The 25,983-nt window shown below is 48.8% G+C and overlaps 1 long non-coding RNA gene across 1 annotated transcript in view; it reads left to right on the top strand.

Moving 5' to 3' along the window:
- Nucleotides 1–10,389: 10,389 nt before the first annotated feature.
- Nucleotides 10,390–25,983, top strand: part of LOC134172594 (uncharacterized) — a 38,436-nt gene continuing 22,842 nt past the window's right edge. The window contains exon 1 of the long non-coding RNA XR_009967963.1: nucleotides 10,390–10,679. This is a non-coding gene — a long non-coding RNA (uncharacterized LOC134172594). The remainder of the gene's footprint in view (nucleotides 10,680–25,983) is intronic.

The following is a 25,983-nucleotide window of genomic DNA, read 5'->3' as shown; positions in this document are numbered from 1 at the left end:
CATAGCTGGAGTTTTTGCTGCAAACCTCTGAATTTCAAGCTCAGAATGAGTCAGTCCCCGAGTGCTGAAATATTTAAGGGCTTTTTTCCACTCAGGAGCTGGATTTATTGACACCAAACAAGCTGTATCATTTTTCACCTAAGAAAACCCTGATGTTTGGAGTTGGGAGTGATGATGATGATTGTTTGAAATTAGGCTGTTTGCATTGACTGACCACATCTGCTCAGTTCCATCCTTCTTAAATCAGGTGCAATCTTCCTTCTCCTTCAGGATACCTCCTCAAAGGCTGTTGCCTTCTAGCCCCCTCGGGTGATGCTAATACATTTTAATAGGGATGTGGGATCAGGCTCACCTCTTCAGTTTGTACCTTGAGTCAATCATCCAGGCCTGTGGATTTGTGGTCCTACTGCTGGCAGACGGCTGGAGGAGGGAGGTGAGCTGGGACAGCCCATCCTGCATGCAAAGGGGCATGGTACAGCATGGTCTGCAGGTCCCAGGTTGTAGAGTACCTGTGCAGGGGTAGGATGGGTGGTCTCATAGCAAGTGACACATAGCAAAGTGTGTGCTTCTGCTTTGCAGTTCTGTTCAGAAGGGAAGGGGGGCACTCAACCCTTTCCTTCCCCCTCAAAGAAAATCACAGCAATCCTTTTTTACCCCCTCTTATAAAGCATAGTGCATAAACTCACATGATTATCCTTAACGGTGTCTATTGCTCACAGGGGTGGAGTTTTGTGCTGGGAAATACAGGAGCACAAGCTGAGCTCAGACCCTTATGGCTGCTGCTCAATCCTGCTGCAGCAATCGGAGGTACCCACCATTCCCCTGCCGACGGATGCAGCCCTGAGGCAGAGATGTGGACAAGGTGTTTCTCCCTACACTGTGATCCTCTCCCTTCCCCAGACACTGATTTAGTGCCAGCCCCTACGCTGACAGCAGAAGTTAATGCAGCAGCAAGTGCTCATCCCAGACAGAAGGACAGGAGATGGCTGCATTGGAAGCTCTGCCAGAGCAAAATGAGCCCCTTTCTGCATGTGGAGCTCAACTCATTGCTATGATCTGGCCTTAGACCAGGGCTCTGACTTCGCAGTGCTCAAGAAGGTGCAAATTCAGCAGAGTATGGGGTGCTGGCACACTTTAAGTGGGTGTTAATGAGTCTGATGGATGTATGCAAAGAGCTCTGGTGGCCATGTAGTTTCATCGTTTCAATCAGCTCTTTGGCAGGTAAGAGAGCCACGAAAGCCTGGTCTGTAAACCCAGCAAAATCCCAGTTTCCCAGAGATGGCCAAACCTGGTCTCTGGATCTGATTATCCTTCAAATCAGAGAGCGCTTGTTTAAGCAACCCAGACCCCTACCACTGTTATAATGACTGCATTGATTCCACTGTTGGACAGAGGATTAAATCCTGCTCAGGTTTAAGGTCACCTCTTCTGCTGGACTGCGTGAAGCCATCTGGTTTTTGTGCCACTGACCTTTGTGAGCCCGCATTAATTCACAGGGCCTGGTGCAAGAGCTCAGAACCTGCTTTCTGCAGAGCCATGAGTCACTGCTGGGAGCTGGATGGGTAATGAAAAAGCTGTTCAGATTGCTGTGAATTCCAGCTCTTCATGAATAAATCCCTGCTCAGGTCCAATCAGATTGTTGCCTGTAAAATTCCCTGCCTATTACTTTGATCCTGTTTGTCTGAATCTCTAATCTCCGCTGCAGTGCCAGCCAGAGCACTGCCACAGCCCCAGTGACCAGCTATGGTTTGTGGTTTGTGCCATCAACCCTCGCCACTCCTTCCTTTGCTTTTCCACTTGGGCATCTTTCTCCAAGGTCACCCTGTACGCGAGCAAGCATCGCCTTATAATAAACCCATGGGGTTTATCTCCATCTCCAGCCCACCTCATCTAAACCAGAGCTTCTCAGCGGTACACGTGCCTGGCTTGCACAACCTGAGCTACAGCCAGCCCTGTCAGTGACTGCAGGAGCACGTCTGCCAATGCACAGCACCAACAGCTCATGGCAATGATTGATTGATGCTGATTTGAGAGTGTGGTGGGTTGATCCTGGCTGGGTACCAGGTGCCCATCAAAGCTGCTCTATCAGCCCCCTCCTGAACAGGACAGGAGGGGAGAAAATACAATGAAAGGAACATTGGTTGAGATAAGGACAGGGAGAGATCACTCCCCAGTTACTGGCATAAGCTTGACTTGAAGAAATTAGTTTAATTTATTAACAAGCAAATCAGAGTAGGATAATATTTAATATATAATATATATAATAGATATTTAAAATATAAAATATTATATTGAAGAAACAAACCCTAAACCTTTAAATCCTTCCCCCACCCCTCCCTAGACTCTACCCTGGGGTCTGCAGAGCAGTTTCTCTCATCTATTCTATTGCATATAGCTCTGGATACAGTTACTAGGGGGTTTATTCCCCTTTCTTAACTATGTTATCCCAGGGGTGCTGCCACTGTTGCTTATGGCCTTGGCCTTGGCCAATGGTGGGCTTGTCTTGGAGTCAGCCAGCATTGGCTTTATTGGGCATGGGGAAAGCTTCTAGCATCTTCTCTCAGAAGCCACCCCTGTAGCCTCCCTGCTACCAAACCTTGCCATGCAAAACCAATACAGAGGGGTTTCTGCATCACCCCTCTGTCACCAGCCTCTGGGAGGGAAGTTATGCATCCAGTAGCATGGGTAGGAGGGAGTTCAGGGCAGAACGCTGGCAAAGGGAGCTTCCCACTACATATGCTACAGCCCCATGCTGCATCTCATACCCAGAGCTGGGCAGGGAGAATCCCAAACTGGTTTGTGTTGGAAGGGACCTTACAGCTCATCCAGCTCCAACCCCTGCCACTGGCAGGGACCCCTTCCACTGGAGCAGCTTGCTCCAAGCCCCTGTGTCCAACCTGGCCTTGGAAGGGAATACATGCATCACACAGCACTTAGCCTTTCCCTCACCTAGAGCCTCAGGTCACCACAGCAGCACAGATGCCATCAACCTGCTCCAATCTGATGTGCTGAACATCATGGGGTCCTTTGATATTCACTAAAGAGCTCCAAAGCCACCAGTGTTCCTTAATTCACCCTGGGAAGTGTTTTCCTTCCTGATCTGTTGGTTGTGTGATTGGGTTTACTCTGCTATTTCCAAAGGTCTGTCAGGCAACCACAGAGGAAAAAGGTTTCCATGCCTCCAGTCGTGTGCCATGCAGATAGAATAGCAAATAGTTGAACTGGATGAGGAAGTCAGCCCTTTGAGCTGGCCTCTCCATCCTTATGAACAGCGTCCCTAAGGATGGGGGATGCTTTCCAACCAAAAGGCTCCCTGCCTGTGGACATTCAGTGTAGGAAATCCCATTTGGCATCCTCCTGCCTCAGCATCCTCTTGCTTTGCTTTTCCCTCCCCTGAAGTGGAACGCTGGTGGGAAGTGGCATACACACTTCCCCTTGGCTGCATGACTGCAATGCATTGGTTTGGGTAGGGAAAGCTGTCAGGGATACGGATGGGAGGTCAGAAGTCAGGGTCCCTGTGGGAATGACCAGTGACCTCTGTTATTGGAACAGACATAAACGCAAGGGGCCTTGATTGCATCATTTATAATTAATCAGCAAAATCGACATGAAAATAAATAATGGGAAAGGGTTTGAAAGGGATGGGGAAAGCTGAGTTATTCAGGGCCGAGCGTGTTACTTCCCTTCTCCTTTGCCCCTATGTAACTGTATAGCTCTGAAGAAGATAGCCCAGAGCCAAAGGTTACAATATCCCATGTTCTTCCTCCTGTCTTGTCTGATCCTTGTCTCAGTAAGGATAGCTGCTGGGCTACTATTTGGGGATTTTGGCCTACAATTTCCTTCCAAAACTGAATGACTGGATGCTAGCAAAGGGCTGAGGTGTCACGTCAAAGAATCTCATCATGCCCAGTGCACTTATCCAGAGATGGGGTTTAAAGGTGATTAAAGCCCCTCAAAGTCCTTCCCTGCCCCAAATGCTTCTCTGTGCATTTCTGATGCTAGGGTTGCACATGTAACCTTTGCCATCTGCAGCGTGGACACTGAGGAGAGCCTGTATCTCAGACTCCATGTGAACAGACTTTCAGACCCCAGACCAAAGGACACCCGCTGTGCTTCCTAAGGGAGCTGGGATGCACCTACCCTTAGATCTCTCCATTCTTCCCAGGATCTATGAAAACAGGTGAGGGAGAAACATCTACCAGGCTTTGAAGTATGTGGAGCAAACCACAGCAGTGCCCCTTGTATGCATAAAGTGTAGCTGAAGCCAGTTGCATCCTCTCTATGGGTGAATGCTTTCAAAGCAGCAGTAGATTTGGGAGCAGAGGGGATGTGTCCTTAGGCACTGTATCAACAGCCACAGGTTATCCAAGGTCCTTTGCTACTGTGACTGGCTGAGCATCAGTGTGCCAAGCTCTTCTAGCAAGAGCTTCTTACAGATGGTGATGCTGGGATCAGGCGAGCTGGCAAAGCTGGTGTGTGCTCAGCACAATTCCGCATCCCCTTCTTCCTATAGGTACTGTCATCATGTGAAGTACCCACAGTGGCACTGCAGGCCAGGCCAGCTGTGTCTGGGCAGTTACCTCCAAGCTCAGATGAGGTTTGGCCACAGCATTGGGGTGGGAGGGGTGAGGGAAACGCGGCTTCCACCACAGTATGAAAACGAATTGCATAGAACCAACATCCCCTTTGAAAGGCCCCTGTGTGTAACTGAGTGATTTACCCTCTGCTGTGACCTCAGAGCAAGCATCTTGCTGACACTGGCATCTATGTGAGAATTGAAACAAGAAACCTTGCAAAGGAAAACCAATGCACTTCAGTCCACAGTCAGCTCCAGCAAGTGTTGCTTGATGTGGAAAAGGACTTTAGCATCGCTTTGCATTGCATTGCCATTTGTGCCTGAAGTTACTGGGCTGGAAATACTCTTTGAAAGCAAATGCACTGTCTGCCACTTCCATGCATGTATTTCCTCCCGCATGGTATGACCAGTTTCCCACTCCCTGTCTTGGCTCTGTTCTGCAGATCTCCTGCCAGAGGCTGACCCAGCCGAAATCTCTGTTTGCAGCTCTGCTGAGGGAATCACAACGCTTCAGCTTTTGTGTTGCTGCTGCTTTGTCAGGAGCAGAATCCTTCTCCTTGTTTGTTTAAAACCCTCACTAAGTGCAGAAGTGGTGGGCAGTGACCCATGAAGTTCAAAGCAGCAGCACTTCCTTGGAGGATGTTTCACTTGTGGGAGTCAGTGGTTACCCTGATTGATGTTCAGAACAGGAGTTTGACTGCCTTCCATGTAGGAAATACGCACGTTGCCAGCTCCTCATCTTGCTTACATCTATATCAACCTGCTAAAAATACCATTGGCTGCAGCAACACTGCAGGATGTGGGCCAAATGCCGTTCATTGCACCTGATAGTTCCTGCTTCCAACACAGTGAGCAACCCCTGCTTCAAACCTCTGCCTTCTCATTCTCCTCTCCTCTTTTGGCAGCCTGTGTGGATGAAACAAGGAAGTTTCCTGCTAAGCTTTTTGCTTCCTTTCCTCTAACCTTATGGGGCTTCTGGAAGTCTGGTTCAGGCTTTCTACAGTGCACTGCTATTCCCCTAAGGTCTGCAAGTGGGATGGTCACTTCAGGATGCCGTTTCTCCCTCTGAGAATGCAATAAGCAATATTCCACGTTCTTTCTATGGAGAGCAGAGCTTCTGGTGCCTGGCCTGGGGTTAATCATGGGGTTAACCAAGTCATGGAAGAGATATTCTGGGACAATGCAGAAGATCCCTTGCTTGGTTGAACAGAGCAATCTTTCTGTTGTAAATTCAGTGCCATGGGGCAGCCAAACAGGTCTTTCTGTCTCTGTCGCTCTGCTCTGCTGTGGGTCAGCAGCATGATGTTGATCAGTGTGGTAATGGAGCAGTGACCCACCTCTTTGTGACCAGGGTGATGTTGGCAGTCTCTGGACCGGTAAGGAGCACATGGGACCTCCAGTGAGGCCCCGTGCCCCAGAGGGAGGCTTAAGATGAGCCATACACAAGTGCCACTGATGCCTCCATCCCACTGCGTGTGATGCGTATCTCTTTTCCCAAGGACAGTCCCTTTGGGAAGTTTGATTGCCCTCATAAACACTGGTTTTATTGAAAGGGGTACCCCCTTCTGCCCACCTCTACCCTCTGGAGTCCACTTACGAGCTTTCCCCCTTGCCAGGCTGTTCTGATTTCTCCTGATCCCCGCTCCTCATCATCCCTCCCCACCTCCATCCACGACTGCTCCCTCCTCAAGGAAGAGCAGTGCTCATTCATACCCAGCCTCGCAGCCTGCAAGGCTTTCTGCAAGTTCTAGGGTTGACTTTTCCTTGTTATTTATTCCTCAAGTCAGCTCATGTCACATTCAGGAGGGTGACATTGCCTATTGCCTCTCACAGCCAGCATCTACCTTTTGCTTAAAGCCTGCGTACAGCAAGTGAGCGGTGATGGGTGTGTGCACAGCATTAGCTGATGCCTGCATGTCACTGACAACCTCTTGTTACCACTCACATTGCTTTCCACTTGTGCAGTCCATCACATTAATGGGGAGGAGACACACTGAACCTTCTGGCTCCAGATTCAGAGTCCTGGACCCTTCTTTACACCTTCAAGAGGTGCAAAATGTGCCAGAGAAAGGGAAGCTCAGGAATGCCTCAAGGTCTGGGTGTCTGGTGTGGGTAAGTAGCATTCAGCATTGCACCATTGAATACTGGATGCTATAGCCAAGAAGCATGTAGGAGTGCTTGCAGGAGGTGCTTACCCACCTCCAAGGAGGGAGGAGGAGAAGAAATCTTGTGACTGCCTTATAGCTACATCTGGGGCGGTTCCTATAAGCCCCGTTTGGAGGGTTTATGAGCCCAGAGTTGCATAGACACATACAGTCACAGAGTGGTTTGGGTTGAAGGGACCTTAAAGCTCATCCGGCTCCAGCCCCTGCCACAGGCAGGGATGCCTTCCACTAGAGCAGCTTGCTCCAAGCCCCTGTGTCCAACCTGGCCTTGAACACTGCCAGGGATGGGGCAGCCACAGCTCCTCTGGGCACCCTGTGCCTGCATCTCAGCATCCACACAGATGCTGATCTAACGTAGCTTGAAGCTTGCAGCTTGACTTTGGCCTTAAGGGTCTGTGTCCATATGAACCTGAATGCAACTGCTGTCCCCTAGAAGCATCTCTTCAGAGTGCGGTAGAAGGGGAGAATCCCCTCCCTTGACCTGCTGATCACGCTGTGGGGATGCAGCCCAGGATCAGCCTTTGAGCAAAGGGTACATAAAGGGGAAGGAAAAGCAAGAGGAGTAAACACACTCATTTTTGCATCCCGATGGCCCCAGGGGCTGGTGTGCACCGCTAACCTCCAGGCACCCGGCACAGCTACCCCACACTGTGCACACTGGGGTAAAATCCTATTGCAGATGTAGAACATGCCTCATAGAGCTGCTGCTTTCCCAAATGCCTCCTTTGGAAATGGCCTCGTAATCTGGTAGGAGCTGATCCTTTATATCACCTCTTTCAAATTGCCTTCTGCTCATCAGCTGTTCCTTAAGAGATGAACAGCCCCATCTCCATGTCCTATCCTGACCTGCTGGTGGCTCTGAGGAGCTGCCAAGCAGAGGGCTCTTTTCTTAGGGATTGGGGGGGTTGATAGCTTCAGGTTTCCAAGTGCTTCCTGAACTTGTAGGATGAAAGGCACCGGAGCAATGTGAAATATTAGTGGTATTTTAAGCACACGTGTGGGTGTGTAGACACAATTAATTTTCCTTTTTATAGGCCTACGTGGAATATCTCCATCTCCGAGGAAGACGCCTCTATCTATGGAGCGCTGGCATCCCAGAGGAGGGCACCGCTCTGCTCGTGGTAACAGCAAATGCCATGGAAATTAACAGCGCAGGAACGCTGTTGTGGTCAGGCTATGTGAGCTCCATAAATCCTGGGAGGTGTGAGAGGCAGCAGGCTCGGAATCCCTCCGTCCTTCCAGCCCTGAAACATCTCCTTCCTCCGTGTTAAACGGTAGCAGTCGGAAGGGATTTTTGTCCTGGTAGTCCCCCGGGATCAGAGAGGAGCTGATGCCACTTGGAAGTAGGATTAAACAGCACAGGTGCTGCGAGCCTGCACTCACACAGGCAGAGCTCTCGGGCTGGGTATTGTTATTGACACACTGCACCTTAATGGCTATAATGTCAATGGGCACTTTGGGACCTTTACTCGTGGATTATTAATGCATTAGGCTGCAGGTTCGATGGGTTATTGTGTTAAGAGTGGAGGGAGTGGATGCCTGTGGTGTATGGGCAGCATAAGGATCTTCTTTAATCAGGGCTGTGGTGTACGTTGAGAGCTGCACTGTAGATGTCTCATTTACTGCCCTGTCTTACCTGCTCCCAGCAAGGGGGATCTCACTGCAGCTTAGAGGACAGCATGGAAAAAATGACACCATTAGAGAGGAAAAGGGATGGGCCAGGGGAAGGAAGCGATGGTCCTGTCCATAGCTAGGGAAAGGCACATGGCTGGGGGGGGATATTTCCTGGCACTAGCCACTGATACCCTGCAACATGAAGATTAATAGGCTCTTTATGTTATTGTTAGCAACTGCAGGTGCTGCTCTCCTCGCCTAGGGCTCAGCCCAGCACCAATCCTCCCCTGGGACTGCAGGGAGAGCAACTTTCTCACGCTGCCTCTCTGCCTGAGAGCAAATGTCACAGCCCAGGCCTGGACACAAGTGGAGGGGGGTCCCCAAAGCCTTTGCAGGTGATGGGAACTGCAGGTGCCCAGTGCTGCTCAAGGGCCAGATCCTGCCCCTTTTAAAGGGCCTTTTTGAGCGTGCTGTGATTTGCAGGGGAAAGTGATGCAGGTGTAACCATGCTCCGGCTGATCTTCCCTGGGTAAATAGGATCTGTATGTTCGCCAAAGCCCCATTTGACAAGACAGGGTGGATAACCCTGCAGATGAAGTGGAAAGGGTGGAACAACATGTTCAGACACTGCACGAAGCACTGAATGCTGTGCTGGTGGAGCAAGGGAAGAAGGGGGATCCTGAGAGCAGCGGGGCAGGAGCAGGGAGGATGTGCAGGACATTGCACAGCTGGAAGTGTCCTCTCTGGTGTTTTAACAGGTCAGGCAGCTGTAAAGGGCTCTTAACAGCAGCTCTGGGTTCATTTCTGGCAAGAATTGCCATCTTCCTTGTAATCACCACTGCTCCATTACATGGAGACTTGGAGAAATTATCCTGAAACCAAACTAGCTATTGAGTGATAGAAACAATAATCAGGCAGTAATGGAAACAAAACCCCATATCACAGCCTTTCCTTTTAGCTCTAATGTATGGGCTGCAATGGCACGAAGGAAGAAAACAGAGACAGGGAGGAACCTGAACCCACAGGGATGCTGCCTCTCCGTAACTCTAGAGGGCAAGAGATGCTGTTGACCGAGGAGGGAAGTTTCTGACTTGCAAACTGCTGTCACTGCACTTCAGGCCCATGTCATTCATTTTCTCCACTCCTCCTTGTCCCAACTTCATACCTGAAGGAGGCAAAGAAATCCTTGCATATCCTGACAATGCTGACTGCATTTTGACTTTTCGTCATGTCGTATCTGGGCCATGGGAAGGCCCCTGCTTTTATTGTGTGACGACACGGAAATTACCAAGTAATTACAGGATTATGCAGCACCTTGTAAATTAAATGTTACCTCTTTACCTTTTATAGAACAAAAAAATAACCATGTAATTACCTAGTGAATTAAGCTGTTAAGGTCTCATGGTAATTATACATGGAGTCAAGAGCGCTGAGTTCTTCTGGTAGTTACAAGTAAAGAATTATCTTTCATTTTTAAACATATGTTGCTGTTGGATCCCCAAGCCTGCACATTTCCATCTTAATAACACTATGGCCTGCCCAAATGAGAAGAGGCATATGTCTCCCATCCGAGTGTGCAAATAGAGTGAACATGTATATATAAAATAGATTGGACATATGCAAAACTGACCCGGGTTCAGGCCAGAAAAATGGGATACCAGCAGAGGTAAAATGTGATCAGTTGGATGGTAACGTTCAGAATGATGTTTGCTTTCCCAGCACTGGATCTTGTTTTCAATGTGCTGCTATTTTTAATACACATGTGATTGTATTTGGAGAGCAGACAATGAAACCACCTATCAGGGAGCTCTGTCCACCAAGGGAGGCTCGGGACTTGCTGTGTGCAGGTGGCTTTTGCCATGTATCTGCAAGGAGGAGATGACTCTGCTGGCAGGAGAGCCCCAAAACCAAACACATTGGTGACGTGAGCTTGGTGGTTGCTCCTGGCTCAGGTGGGGAGGTTTTCCCATTGGCTTTTGCTACTAATAGCACAGAGCTCTCAGGTGTGCTGGCCTGGATCACCTCCTCCAGAGGCAGTCAAGGAGTGACATAGCACCAAAGAGCTTCAAAAGGAGAAGGGTTAGAAAGGAACAAGGGTTTGCTGCCTTGTAGCAAGGCTTGTTTCTGTCAAAGTAGCTGCAAGGTACGTGTTTCCCTGCTTAAAAAGTGCTGCCAGGGATTTGGGTCACTGCAGTGGTCACTGAATGTGGAAAGAGCAGAGCAGAGATCATCCAGCCTGCTCTGACCAGACCAGACGGGAGAGCTCCAAGACACCAAGCAAGCAAGAGGAGGAGGCCATCGGACCAGTGATTGCAGGTGCTAAAGTACATGGTCAGGTTTTTATTGGACATGAGGATCATTGCACATGGGAATTGCCTCTTTTGTTCTATATAGCCTGTGGCCTGAGCTGGCTAAAAGTGTCCTTTTGTGATGTAAGGTCTGGGGGGGGGGGTTAACTGTTCTGCATAACCTTTTTCCTATTTAACACAAGCAATCCAAAGTGTTTCAGGGTTTCTTTTGATGTTTCTATTTCCATCTTTTTAGGGCCACAATTCCAAAAGTTTCCAATGAACTTTAATGCTGAAATAATAACTGGTTTCAATGTCCTTTCAGATTGAAAATAAGCGTTTTTGTAGGTCCTAAACACAGATTCTTTGGCTTTGTAGTTTTAGATTCCTATATGTGAAAAATGGGGTGATGCAATATGGCCAATGCTATCTGAAAGGCGCTGTACATTCACCTCCAGAGGTGTTATGTGTATTTACTGGCTAGTTTTATCACTTGCTTTGAAATATGTAACATGTTATATATAGAGATGCTCACTTCATTAATCATGGGAGAAAACAGAGGACCAGGACAGGGAGCTGGGTTTTTCTTTGCACGAAGCTTAACGCTGACATTTTACCTCTGTTTCTGCACTTTCTATCACAGACCTATTTCCCCCTACAAGTCATACCCAGTCCAAACAGGATTTGCTGCAGGTACAAAATGAATTGAAGTAAATTATCTTCTCATCTCTGTATTTGGCATTTTCCCTGCTTTGGTTTCAACCTGATCAGCAGTTCTCTGTCGTGCTGTGGTTTGTAGTGTTTAAATCCTGCAGTAATGCTGCATGCTGAACATGCATTCACTTCAAAGAGTCATTTAGATCCCCCGGGAAGCAGGTAGTCTTTGCTGTAGAGGTGCAGGGGTGTTTTGGTGCAGAATTGCTTTTTTACATGTGTTTATTGCATTATTTCCCCCCCCTTATGTCCATCAGTTTTACCACTTTGTAGCTGCAATCTGGTGAATATTAAAAAGCACCATTTGGGATTGGATCAGAAAATAAGAGGGGGGAAGAAGTCACGCTCCATCTCATTCCTAGTCTCTTGCGTAACATCCCTTCATCCTGACACAGATTACTGCTAGCATTGTGCTTGCCCAGTTCCTCTGCCTTAATAGCCTTACGTCTCATTCCAAGTGAGATCAAAGAGAGGAAAGTACCAAAGGGCTTACATTCAATTAACAGGAAAGGGGCAGGCGTTGTACGTGCTCAGCAGAAGCTCTGATTGCAACAAACTGCTGACTGCATATCATGTACTATCACTATCAGCATGTGTAACACCAGCCCTTTCCCTGCCAAGCTGAAAGGTGGTCTAGAGAGGCAAATGGCATCTTTTGTGCTCTTCCTGGCTGGGCTGGGATGGAGATAACTGGAGGGGCCCATGTCCTTTCACAGGGATGCTCAGGAGGAGGAGGGGGCTCTACCTCCTGCCCTATGTGGGGCTTTAATCAGAGCTGCAGACTGGAAACTCTCTGTCAGCCCTTGACTGATGGATGGACAACTTGAATTTTTAATGCTGAGTGGTTTCCCCCTGCTCTCCACATGGATCTCGGGCTCGAAGGCTTAGCCTGCAGCAGTCAGAAGTCCTAGGGCAAAAGCTGAGACTTTGGGCCCTTTCTGTGTGTTTAGTGTATTACAGTGAGATAAAGCCCCTCTCATTCTCTCTGCTTTTCCCTCCTCCAGGTGTTTGTGACATTAGGAAAAGCTGGGTGTCCCAGAGCTAGCTCGTGATTGGGATGCATCTGGGCCCAGTCACTGCCACGGGAGGCAGGATCCTGGGAAGATGAGTGTGGCAGTCTGGTTTTACCATTTTCCCATTTCTCCTTGGGAAAGGCAGGAAGGAGAGGTGCAAAAGTAGGAATTGGATCAGAAAGGGGCGGGGGGGGGGAATTTACAGTGTAAAAATAGTAGGGCATGGACTCAAGGTTTTTGCCTTGAAGTGAGAGCATATCCCATCCACTACACACTCAGTGCTCATTGCTGTTAATTGCAGTTATGTCACATCCTCCTGTTTCCTAGGGTTCTGTGTATAAAGTTTGGGAAAGACGCAAGTTCCTGGCTTTGAATTACTGCTGGAATTCTCTTTTAGCATTATATTTCAGAGCTCAGAGGCAGCCTGGATCACTGTCTGTATTAAACCCCTCAGCTGATTGCTGAGATAACCTGCAGCCAGAGCTGTCTGAAAGGAGGTGACCCGGTTACATCTGTGTACATCGCTTTACTTCTAATGCAGACCTTGCCGAGCAGGAAGTTCCTGCCGCACGCATACAGAACCAAATCTGTTCCTAGGGATTCGGTACCTGCTGTTGCCGGGAATAGTATCATCTCCTTTAGCCTTATAACATCCTCTGCGTGACTGTGGGAGATGACCACTCCACACGTTGCTCACACGTTAACAGTGCTATAAAGAGCACAGCTGGTCAGTGGAATCAGGGAACACTGAAAAGGTCAGAGCATGGGAGGGCTGCAGAGGCTTCCCTCTAAATGAGAGTAGCCTGTGACCTTCACTTAACCCATACTTTAAATGATTGCAAATTAAGTTGGGCGACTTAGCCTGAGCTCGAAAACCCTAAATGAATTGAAAGATGGAACTACATCAAACAGCTTTCCATCAGTGTCAGGCAGTGTTTGCCGGCACACGTATTCCAGACAGACGTTGCTGTCTGTGAGCCTTACTTACCCACTGAGCTATATTCAAATAAAGCCCATTAACTTCACCGGTTCTGAATGACATACATGCATTTGTACCCTAATGCAGTCATCCCCTTGAATGCAGGCTTATCCAACTGGAGATCTTTTCTATGAGGTTTTTTAATCTTCTTGGCTTATACAGGACTTACAGGTATAATATATGGCGTTTGCATAGCAGTCGGAGCCAAGGGCTTCAGTGCTGTAAATCCATCACCTGCTTTCCATCAGCCAATTGTCTGCACACTGATACTCATGTCAAAGCTTCCTTTGGCTTCAGAAGTCATTTTTCACTTCATCCAGTCTCCGGGGGTCTAGGGACCAAATGCCCAGCAGCAATTAAATATAATGATAAAGCAGAAGAGCTCTGCAGCAAAGCATCCCATCACGCTACTCATCTAGGGGCTTCTCAACCTCCTCCATATGGTGACAATAGAGCAAGAGCAGAGGTGAGGATCAGTGGTCTTCAGGGAGACCTGGTGCATGGGGCTCTCTGTGCTCAGGAGCAGCAGAGCCAGTGGCACATCCTCCATCCTTCCTAATAATGAATGGTATTTAGTCTATTCATGCAAAGAGAGGAGTCCTGCCCAACACGTGGGCTTGCACAACACTCTCAGCTGTTCTTACTGGTGTTCTTTAATGTGGCCTTTATTTCTTTTATTCCCTGCATACCTGCCTGGCCCTTTCTTATTTCACAGCAACAAATGTGAAAACAAAACCATTGACTGAGCTGCAAACCCAAGAATTTCTGTTCTCCCAGCCCCAAACAGAACCTGAAGCAAAAAGACACCTTCACACAAACACCCCACAAGTTCTTCTATCAGTAAGAACCCAGTTCTGCATGAATTTAGCTGACATTGAGGCAGGGCAGTAGTGGTGGGGAAATAGTGTGTGCCCTGTGAGTGGCTCAGATCTATTCAATGCCATGGTCAAGAAATGGCTGCTCAGTGCCTGATATACCGGCCAAGAGGATACTCTACTTTCTGAATTCCCATGGAGATGGCCTGATTTCCATAGCAACTGGAGTCTCTCTCTTGCCTTTCCCCTTAACAGGTAGAAACACACTTACATCCTGAATATGCTGGATTGCTCCGAGTATTACTGTGGGTTTGGGTGCCAGTGCACTCTCTGGACAATGTGTTCAAATACAGGCACCTTAACTGTAGTTTAATCCACCTTTAGAACCGGTGGTGACATTGTCTTCCATCCGCTCTTAAGATGTGTAGTGATGTGAGCTTGCTTTCTCCTCTTGTTCTTTATCATTGTTTCATCTGTATATTGGACAACCTGCAATGCAGGGTGATGGCTATTGAAAAAAGCTCTTGGGAGAAAGAGAGCATTGATAACAGCAGCTACCAGCAATATCCACAATGCATGGGATGTACTTCTAGAGAGAGGGCTTGGTTCAATCTCTGATTGAATCCCAGAGATGGATTAACAATTCATGCTATAATTCAGTGTGTCACAGAGGAGATCATGTCAGCAGTAAGTGTATATATTATTTGCCACCTGTTGTTTGAAGCTTTTAATGGTTTCAGGTTTTGATTTTAGATGCTGACTTGAAGTGTCCTCTTCAGGTCTGTCCTTCCTCAAGTACATCTCACTGCTTCTCCTCTGTAGACTGAAATGAGTACAAAGGAAGATGGTTTAACTGGGGAGTTTCTTATAGCCGTTGTGAAGGGATTCCTAAGGAATAACATGTTGGAGCCCTGCAAACCATCTCCCCAAGGATCTGCTGAGGACACAGACAGGACAAGGAGTCATGGGAATAGGCTTTCAGATAGTAGTGTTACACATCAGTCTGATCCCATAAGGAAGGGAGTGCCATGGACATTGTGAGCTGAGAATGACTGGATCTGAAAGGGCAGGGCTTATACTTAAATTCCAGCATTTATTGAAGGTCCCTGGAGAGCACCAGGTTTATGGCAGTCTGGGCTGCCTTAATGATGCTACAAAAGCTTCTGCGTTGCAATGGGTGATTGCCCAGCCAAAGGGAGGGCAGGAGGAGGTGACAGATGCAGATCCTGTGTCCATCAGGATGGCTGAAGTTTGTGACAGGTATTCCTGGCAAGTGAAACCAGTTGGGAATCCAGGCAGAAAAGCAAAGCCCACGAGGGGCACATAAAACGAGCAGTGCTGTCAGAGGTGCTTCTTCCTTAGCCTCAAATCACACAAATGCGGTGCCTGCACCAAGGATGAATTTCAGATACCCCTTTCACACAGCAGCCTGGCCATGCTTCAGTGCCACCTCTCCCTAAGCACGCATTACCCTGAACTGGCAATTAAATAGTGAGCTGTGGCAGCCCCAGATGCTGTAAGAGCATCCCGAGGTCCCAACAGCACTTTGCCCATTCACTGACCTCCCCTATGTTCCGAACTGTGTGAGGTTACACCTGAAATCAGCCTAAAAGATTGGCTGGTTCTTCTGTGCCCCCCAGTCTGACCTTACATCAGAGCTTACATTGGAAATCTCACCACGAGCTGCGGGCTGACATCCGTCCCCTCGGCTCCTGCAGGGCCATTCAGGTGCCTGTCACCTCCCTTGTATTTTGTAGCCCTGCTTGCCCACAGATCCTTACCCAGCTGTGCACACAAAGGGTTTCCCTGGCTCTCTGCTAGGAAATCATCCCTCTCTCCTTCCCCTCCTCTCCCCTCCCCAACTGATGCTGAAAGCCACAAGGGAAGCATAGCAAATTGAAAGAAATGAGCGCAGAGGAAGAAAGGGGAAGGCAAGGAGCGAGCTCCTGGTCCCTCTCCCTTCATCTGCCTTGGGGGCTGCAGGGGTAGAAGGGGAGGGTGATGATGAGGCCAGAGCTGGAGCAGAGCCTGGTCCTTGGTGGTGGCAGGAGCTTCATTGCCTGTGACCTTCAGAGCACATAGTGCTGCCTCCGTGTCTGCCATGGGGAAAGGGATTGCAAGGACAGGGTGCCGGGCTTGGTGCTGGGACTACAGCATCCCTTGAACAAGCCGGGAGGAAAGCTAAGCGGTCCCATGGACTTTTTGGGGCCATGCCCAATAGAGGGCACTGATTTGTCAACAAATCTCAGAGGAAAGCGGCGTTTAGGTAAGGAAAAGAGACGGGAAGGGCCCGGGCGTCCTCCTGCGTCTCCTGTAGGAGGATTCCTTTGGAGCTAACGATGGACTGCTGCTTTTTCCACTTCCCCTGCCTCTCTTGAGAACGCAAACATCGCTGGGAGGTGGGAGAGGTGGCTTCCCCTTCGCGTTTGCTGCAGGAGCAGATGGCCCCACAGATGATACCTCCTTGCTTCCCTCTGTCGGTAGGAGATACGTAGCCTTGCTCTGAGAATACCATTCCTTGGCAAAGATGTCCCTGAGAAATAGCAGGGAAATTCCCCGTGCTGTGCTTTCATGCTTCTCCATCCTCTTTATTACCTTCTTTCGACCGGTAACGGCAAGGTGCATTGCTGCAGATGTGTTTAGCTGCTTAGAAGACATAGATGGTGCCCGGGCGATGCTGCCAATAGCCTGGTCTCAGGGAAATCCCATAGGAATGACTGCAGACTCATGTCCTTCACCCAAGGGGCAGAACCCACCTTCCTTGGGGGCAGACCAGGGATGGAAACCCAGGTTCACCGTGGGACAGTGGTGTGTGTGCATGGAGGTATAGTGAAGGGGACAAACAGCCCTTGATGCTCTTCTTCCCCATTGTCTCTGCTTCCCTTGCTCCCAGCTACTCCCACTCCTCGCCAGGTGAGACCAGCAGGGACAAGGCCCATTAGCAGCAGCTCTGCTGCAATGTCTCTTTAAAGGAAGTGTCAGGAATAAAGGTTTACCTGCAGGTTTAGCAATACAATTATTATATGTTAATTAAATATGAAATGACACTTAAGAGCATATCCATTGCCTTAACAGCGACTCTCTGTAATAATAATAATACTTAGCACTTACATAGCTCTCTCCATCTATACAGAGCTTCACAAACATTAACTAATGAATCCTCACAACCTCCATGTGAAGCTAAAGAGGCTGCCGGCATGATGGGGAGGGGAAAGAGGAGATGTATCAGGGCAATAACCTCTGCTTGGCCTGCTTCTTTTCAGGCTGATGAGGTTTTCATTCTCCTTCCTTCCTGTCAGCCTTCCCTTAAGTGTGCTTCAGTCCAGCACCTTGCAGTGGGCAAGTAGCAAGGTGAAGAAGGACATTGGCAGGACAGCGAGGTTGTACCTGTAGTCACCACTGCTGATGTTCTCCTGGCTCCTAGCACCGGGCTCAGAGTCCACATACGATGGCACCAAGTCCATAGCAACCAAAACTGCCTCCTGTCCCATCCCCTTTTCCTTAGGGCTCAGCAAGGGAGCCTAAGAGGGTTTTTGTCTGAAGCTGGAATGGTTTGAATGTGACTCTGAGAAACGCGATTCAGGCTTGGACATAACCAGCGGTGATACGAAGAAGTCCAGGGAGAGGACTGAAGTGATCTGCATTTCTGCAGGTCACTTGTGGTGAAGCCATGCTTTGCCTTGAGGTCTCGGTGGGGAAGCCAAAAAGCCTCTCCTGAGCCTACTTTGCTTCCCAGGAATAGGATTTTTGAGCTGAAAGCCCAGGTCTCCTCTATAGCAGTCGCCTGCCTCCTTGCGGATGTGCTTGCTCCACCCTCTCTGAGTTCCCTCCATGATGACCCATCCTTTGGGACCACCACTTGATCCAAAGGGGATGACAGATGCTGCACTAGGTCTGCCTTTCCTGACATATTTACATCTTCCTCACTGCAACTGCCTGTGGTTGTGCAAGGTCTTTGCTGGAAGAGTCAGGAGAGAGATAGGGAAGAAACTTCATTCTCTCCACAAGAAGAAGAAATGGACCCGACCCTGCAGAAACCCCAGCACCAGGCTCTGGTTTGCCTCCGCTCTGGCTTTTAGGCAGCAAATTCCATTTTTGCCTGGTTTTCCAGGTTTGTCACCAGGAAGCATTGAAAGGGCACTAGGGCCACGTCCATCCCCTCTTCCGCATCTGGGCTGACTCACCCTACCCAGGAGAACATAGGGAAAGGGAGGGAGACGGGGAGCAATGGGTCAGGGCTCTTAGGAGGAAGGAAAGTGATTACCCATCCCTTTTCAGAGAGCAGTGTTCTGCACAGTCTGCTTCCAGACTCCTTTTTCCCAAGCTCATTCCTCTTAAAAAGGTAATAAATATTCCAAACAACCTCGCTTAGATTAACAGCTCTACTCCAACAGCTTCAGCACCTACAAAGCCAAGGCCTGTGTGTATCCACTAACCAGTTGTCAAACTGCATTTCTTGTAACATTTAGGGGTGGTTTGGAAGGAGGTCTCAAGGCTACACTCTACAAAACACTCAGTATTGGCCAAGGGGGAAAACAAAGACAAGGTGACCTAGAAAACGCTGTCATCTTTCAAGCTCCCTGATTGTGCTGTTATTTATTTAGCACTGTAAGCCTACCAGATCCATTTCCAAGTCTTCCAGGGTTGTTTTTGTCTTCCGGAAAGGTCTCGAGCAAGCCTCTGAGTTTGAACACACTAATGTTTTCAGACACAGTCCTGCCAGCACCAGTGACTTCAGCCCTGTCCCTGTTTTAACTCACTGGTGGGCTCCTTGGGGTTGCATTTAGAGATGGAAATGTCACAAGGTGCTCTCTGTAGCTTGGTGCAAGATCAAAGGTTGCCTCTGATGCTGAACAGAATCTGGCTCTTCCTGCATAGATCACAGTCATCTTGTATTGAAAAGCCCTTAATAAGCCAGTGGGAAAAGGGTATTTAGTGTGTGAGACCTCACCTGTCCAGCCCTAAAGGTACAGAGGGAAGGAAGCCAACCTCAAGTAATTTATTTATGCCTCTGTCCTTCCTGTCATTTCTTTTCCCTTCATTTGACTTTGCTTTGCAAACACAGCTCCTGACCTCGGGGCTTTTGGCAGTTCAAGGTGATAGCAGCTATTCTGGTACCCTGCTTCAGCCACAGGAGGGTGACAAGGGCGGGTGGGTTTGAGCTCAGGTCTCCAGCAGTGGGGCCCATCCGTGGCTATGTACGGCATGATGTGTGGTTGCATGGTGGGTACCTGCTTGTTTGCACTGGTACAGCACAGGGAGCAGAATGGATCCAGCTCATCCTTCAAACCACAGATTTCCCCATCCTTGGGCTGGAAGCAGCCATTCTCCCACCACCAATCGCATGGTTTTGAGCTGGGATCTTTCTCCTCCTTTACAACTTAACACATTGGCCGTTCCCTGAAAGGGGATAATTCCTTCTTAATGGTGCCCATTTCTCAGCACGTACTTTGGCTGCCAGCTCCTGCAGGTAATTGCATTGTTATTTAGGAAAGTCAAAGGTGCATTCTCTGGCTGCGAGCAGGCATGAGGCAGGCTGGCCAGGAGCCGGTTTCCCATGCTCTTGTTATAGCAAGGTATCACTGCAGGCAGGCAGGAGACAGGGATGGATGTACATCTCCCTCCCCACTCTCCGCTCCTTCCTTCCCCGGAGAAGAACCTGTAAGGAAATAAAGATGGGCATTCCAGTGCTGAAAATACACAGCACAAAATGTTCCTTTGTATGAGAAGAAAGTGATGTCACAAATGACCTTATTAGAAAAAGGCAAAATGCTTGTTTACTTAAAGCACTTGTTCAAAGAGAGAAAGGGAAAATGTGGCTCTAGGATATTTTTCTTTCTCCTTTCTCTTTCCTCCTAAATGAGATTGAAATACAGTTTCACATTTGCAAGGCCCAATGCCCTTTCTGCCAAGAAATCCATTGACAGGCCAATCAACAGGCATGTTCTGGTTACAGGAATCAGGCATCAGTCAAACGCTTGGAAGGCAGATCCAGCAAATGCAGCAGATAATAGCACTGAAAACAGCCAGTGGGGGAGATGAAAAAGTAATTGGAATATAGGTAAGAGCTGGGCTAAGCAGGATGGATCGGTGTATTGCTGACACGTGGAAGGGAAGAGGTGGAGCGGGACAGCTAATGAGAGGGGTAATTCTAATGATAGAGGTAGTTCAATGTGTCAGGCTTTTGGGTTTTGAGGGCTGAGAGAAGGATTTATTTGTGCAGAGGCAACCCAGCCCATGGGATTTACACACCACCTACGCTCTGAGTCCCTGCTAGCTTCCAGAGCTGGTTTGACCCTCGGATTTTGCTTGGTAAGAGCCATAGTAAAAGGCTGTGTGGCATCAACAGGGAGAGCTTTGGGGCTGGACTGCTGTGAGGGTGCTGGAGCAGACGCAGGGGGGATCAAATCAGGGTTAAAGGATGTGGCAGCATGGGGAGAAAGGCTTTAGCAGCAGCCCGAGGGGGATAGTTACCGGAGCAAAGCAGCCCCGGCCTCTGCGTGCTCAGGGGCTGCATCACTGAACGCAGTCACTTCAATCTCAGCAAGCCCTAAAATTCACTGATTTCATCCCAAATGTAAAAATCTACAGAAGACAGGAGTGAAAATGAACAGAATAGGATTTGATTGTACGGACTGCATCTCCTCATTTATTCCAAAGCCCTCGCTAGTGAAATACCCACACTGATTAGAGCGGTGAGCGCGGGAGAATTACTCACTTCCTATGGGTAACGGGATGAGCAAATTACCTGAATTTCTTGTAAATCTGTAATCCTCTTGTGGGACTCAGCACTATGGCAATTGCAGTGAGGGGCTGTTGATCTCATACACTGCGGTATGCGCTCCCTCACAGCGAGCCTTGGGCGAGTTCACCCTTCACGCAGCAGCCTGCCCAGTTGGGGTGATTTCTGCATCTCTTTAGGTTGTTCACCTTCTCTGTCCCACTCCCCCGAGCACTTTAGCTCCTGCCTGGCCCAGGAGGGGCTGTTTTCAGGAGCTGCTCCGTTACAGGCTGTGCTGTGGCAAAAGGGGCAGTGTGGGTTGGCAGGGAAAGAATTGACCGCTCTGTAAAAGACGGTACAAAATACTCCAAAGTAATTTGGATCCGACTTGAGCAAGTGATAAATGAGAGCAGCATGGCAGTGACAGGTCAATCAAATATTTATAGAACTCCATCCATTAGCATTGCAGCAGCAGAAAGGAAGGGATGGAGTCAGGGTACTCCTAAACCTGCAAGGGGTGCATGTGCTCATCGGCCTCCCCAAAATCTCCATGGGTGCGTGTATCTTCTGGCTTGTCCTGGAGGGGACTGGCCCAGACAGAGGTGATGGAAGAGCTAAAAAGAGGTTGAGATTATGCAGCACTGTGTGTTAGCATCAATTCCTCTGATTTTCTCGGGTGGATTAATGCCTTTGCATAGTGGGGAACTGATTCTTGTACCAAAACGTGGGGAAAGCCGAGTGGTGTGTGTAGGTGTGTACGTACCCGTGTGTACATGGGGAAAGGGCATCAGGTTTTGCAATCCTCTGGAAAAGCAGCTGCTACAATCAGTGAAATGCCAGAAAAGGTTAAACCAGAGCAGCCAAGAAACCTTCAGGAGAGAGCAGAGTTGCAATTGGGAAGCCTATTTTTGGGATCATATGACATGATTTGTTTAATATTTTAAGAGGCAGTTATCATATGCTAGGAAAGTGAAGGATTATTAGGAGCATCCTCATGTGCCTTCTTTCAGGGCTTTAACAATCTTCCCTTTAACAGATTTCTCCCTCCTCACCTTTGAGCAACCCCATAAGCCAGGGGTGCAGAGAAGCGACACATGGATGGGGTGGAAGGTGCAAAGGGCTGTGGAGAAGTTATCAATTTGATGTCAGCACTGAAATGTAAATGCCACTGCAGACATGGGCAGATGGAGCAGTGTTTAGCTGGAAATGGCTCTGTGATGCTCCTAGACACCAGCAAGGCAATGCAACAGCAGGCTGGCGAGGAGAAGGACTACCCTGGTCTCCAAGTGGTTAAATACATGCTTGACTTTAAGCATAGGAAGGATTACACTGAAGTCCCTCTGTGACCTGCTGGTGAGATCTATTTACCTGGTCTCATAAGCTGCATCCTTCATCCCAGGTTCCCAGGACCATTCCCATTTCCTTTGCCAATTTGGGCTTTGTTAAATGTGATCTACACATGAATACCAGTGCTTAAATGTGCTGGGTCTGGGACTCCAGTGATGCCCTGCCTGATGCTGTTGACCAAGAGCTGAATTCTTGTGAATTCAGGAGGTGTCTGGAAAAGGAAACCAGCTCTTTCTTCTTCATTCACTCATCTCCTGACAGAGTTTCATTCATCTGGCCTGGGAGCAGTGGGGATGCTGTGTGTTGGAGGCAACCAGTCAGCCAGGGATGAGGCAGGGCACTCGCCAGGCTGCTGCCCATTTGCTGAAATGGATGCTCCAAAGTTGCATGGGGAATTTGGATGAATTGAAGGAAAGACAGGCAGTAATTGGGATCGGTGGGAGAAGTGTCAGCAAACAGAGGAAAGGGATACTTTGGTGACAGTGATAAATGCTAGCAGCTTTTGGCCTCATCTGGAGGAGTGAATTGGAGCAAAGGCTTTGCAAGAGGAGGAAGGAATAAAGAGACAATGATCTGATGGATGTTAGAGCAGAAAAAAGCTCAGAAAACAGAAGTTTAGAGGAGTGTTTTTAGGGGGCTGATCAGAGGCAAGTCACAAAGGTCATTCCCCAAGTCAGGAGGGTCATAAAGGTTTATACCCCCAGAAATAAGCCAGCAAGCTGGAAGGGGATTTAGTGCACAGCCCCTCCATCCCTGCATTAGGTCACCTCTTAATCCATCCTAGTCCTGAGCTGTTGCTCGCCACTGTGGCTTATTGCAGCCCAGAGAGCTACCCCACATTGCAGATACCACTGCCCTGGTCCAGCCCTGGTGATTCACATTACGTCCACCTATTTTAGCCAGACACTGCTCTAACTTGCTACCCACGGCATCATGCTTAGTGCTATATGAAGTCACTGGGCACGATCCCTGCTGCTACAAAGCCTTTGGAGCAGCCATGGGGCTCTCCCTGTTGGGCAGCATGGATGTGGAAGGGCTGTGCCTCCGTAGGGATGCAGGAGCCCTGAGGGTCACATCTGAACATCCAGGCCTGTGGGTTTATGTCTGTCAGCCAGCCCTGCAGAGACGACTCGGAGAGGATTTGCCTACAAACCGAGTGTGTGCAATAACAAGATGCCATTTCCAGAGTCGTTCCTCTGACCCTCAGCAGCGTTTCGAAACGCGTCTCAAATGCAATTGGCACCTCTGCACTGCCAATTTTAGAAGCGCTTTGCTTTGGAGGGAGGACTGGAGCACAGAGGTGATTATCCCTCCCCTCCTGGCAGCTCCAGTTATGTGACTTGCAGGGAATGGCAGAGATGAACAGCATGTAAAAGAGCTCCAGCAACCGCTCTCTTTCCCAGAGCACCGGGACGTGCGTCTGTCCTGCTTGTTTAGACTGCGGAGGATCTTTGCCTCTTACAAGAGTAAAGATGCTGGCAGAAGTAGCTCAGACATCCATCTAACATGCCCTGAGACAGTAGAAGCAGTGACAGAGGGACGGATTCTGCTGGCAGCAGTGCAGGCAGGAGCTGCAGAGTCACTGGGAGCTGATGTTGCCTCCTGTTGTGCTGCTGCACGGAGACACTGATGAATGTTATGAATTTTAAGAACTGAGATGCACATTTGTTTCCTTTAACTCATTTTAGATTTTCTGCTTGGCTTTATTAAGTGGCTTTTAAAAGCAGTTGAGCCTCCAAGGCTCTCGTTGCAATGACCTAACTCACGCCAGGAATAAAAGCGAGCCCTGGGTGCTGGCTAGTGAGGATGGAGCAGTGTATACATGGGGAATGGGAGCACCTTGGAGCAGGGACATGAAGGAAGGTGGTGCAAGGTGTCAGCAGTGCCTTGGAGCCAGTTGGGGCAAAGGTGGCAGATTCTTCCATAGGGGTATAACATGAGGCATCATGCAATGCTGAAGATTTAAGATCTGCTTCCCTCACATGCAGGCAAATAAGCATCAATTGAAAGGTTTTGTTTCCTCTTTCCTGAAGGACCGTACAGATGGAGATGTCTGGGTGCTTTCAGGTAGCAGATCTTGCCCAGAGAAGCTGTGGCTGCCCCATCCCTGGCAGTGTTCAAGCCCACATTGGACACAGGGGCTTGGAGCAAGTTACTCTAGTGGAAGGGGTCCCTGCCCGGAGCAGGGGTTGGAACTGGATGAGCTTTAAGGTCCCTCCAACCCAAAGCCCTCTGTGATTCTATGATATCAGCATAAATCAAAAGTATCCCCAGTGGGGCAAACTCAGCATCTTCTTGATATTTTAAGGCCTGATCCCCTTTTCCCTGAAGTCAGTGAGAAGATGCCAGGTACCTTCTCGTGCATCAGTCTCTGAATGCCATTTACTGCCTATGCAGTAAAGCAATCCCCGTCTCCCCTGTTCCACCCTCAGCCCTGCCTGCATCCTGCCATCCATTCTGATGACACAATTACACTTTTTAATAATGCCACTGCGTTTTCTTGGCTAAAGAGCCTCTGGAGACCCTGTCTGAAAGTAAAGCTTCCCCATCTCCTCTCCTCCATGCCTGCAGGTGTATCTGTGTCATAGCAAGCCCTTCTTAAGCATCTCTTCAAAGACACTCTCAGCTTCATCTCCTCTAATCTAGATGCACTTCTGACATTGCTAAATAATTATGCAGTTACACAGTAAAGTGGTGGTGGAAGGTATGCAAGTGGCAAATCAGTTCTGGTGGCTAAACCCACAGTAATCCTGCCTATTGTGTGAGGCAGCAGAGCTCTTCCTGAGTGACTAGGAAGTGATGCAGGGGGAAGGCAGGCCCAGTATGGACAGAAGAGTAATACTGATTTAGGGGAGATAAACCTCTGAGATTGAGATTTACTCCCTTGGGATTTTATTCTGGGAGATGACACCACACATCTGTAGGACTGGGAGCAGGAGAGATAAAAGCCTGAGTTACTATAAGCAACCAAAGGGGACCAAGTGCTCTAGGGTAGGGATGTGCCTCCAGGGACATAACTCTCTTCCTTTATCAGCATTTCATTTTCTTACCATTGATTATAACAGGAAGGGAGAGATGGAAAACTCATGTAATTCCACGTCCTTGGGGTTGTGGCCTGGGGGAAGTGGATGCTGTCTAATCTAACAAGGATGCTGTGCAGCCTGGATCATCTGGGTTCTCCTGTGATCCTTTGGGAATCTCATCTAAATGAAAAGTACAGAAAGGAATTGTAAGTCCCCTGAAGTCCTCTGCTTGCTTTCAAATGGTGGCTGAAATGACACAAGGGCTCTCAGGCTGAATTAGAGGGATATTGCCCAACAGTAATATGAGAGGATTAGGGCCAGGATTTGCTCTGGGGGGGGTATGGCAGGAGCTGCTAGAGGGTGACAACAGTGGGGATCAGCAGAGAAGGCTGACAGCAGGCTTGCAGCAGGCAGATGCCCTCTCCATGCTGGAGCCATGCAATGGGCAATGCAGCACATTACAGAAATCCTCTCAACCTACTGTGTGCACATAGCGCAGCATCGCACAGGGATGTGACAGTGCTGTGGCAATCACTTGCTTTAGGCTAAACCGGGGCTGTATTTCATTAAGCTTAGCAAGGAGCAGAATTGGCCAAAGCTGAGTGTGTCTGAAGAGCCATGGATGCAACCATGCCAGCTTTCATCCTGCTTTCCACCTCCCATGGCACGTTTCCTGGGATAGGGTAAGAGAAGAGCATTGACTGCAGATGTGGACCGATGTGCCAGAG

This window comes from Pezoporus occidentalis, unplaced genomic scaffold (assembly GCF_034315485.1).
Source record: "Pezoporus occidentalis ecotype Australia unplaced genomic scaffold, CSIRO_AGI_Poc_V1 ctg114, whole genome shotgun sequence".
NCBI classification, from domain to species: Eukaryota; Metazoa; Chordata; class Aves; order Psittaciformes; family Psittacidae; genus Pezoporus; species Pezoporus occidentalis.
The sequence above is the reverse complement of the archived record's forward strand: the minus strand, read 5'-3'. Positions and strand labels throughout refer to the sequence as shown.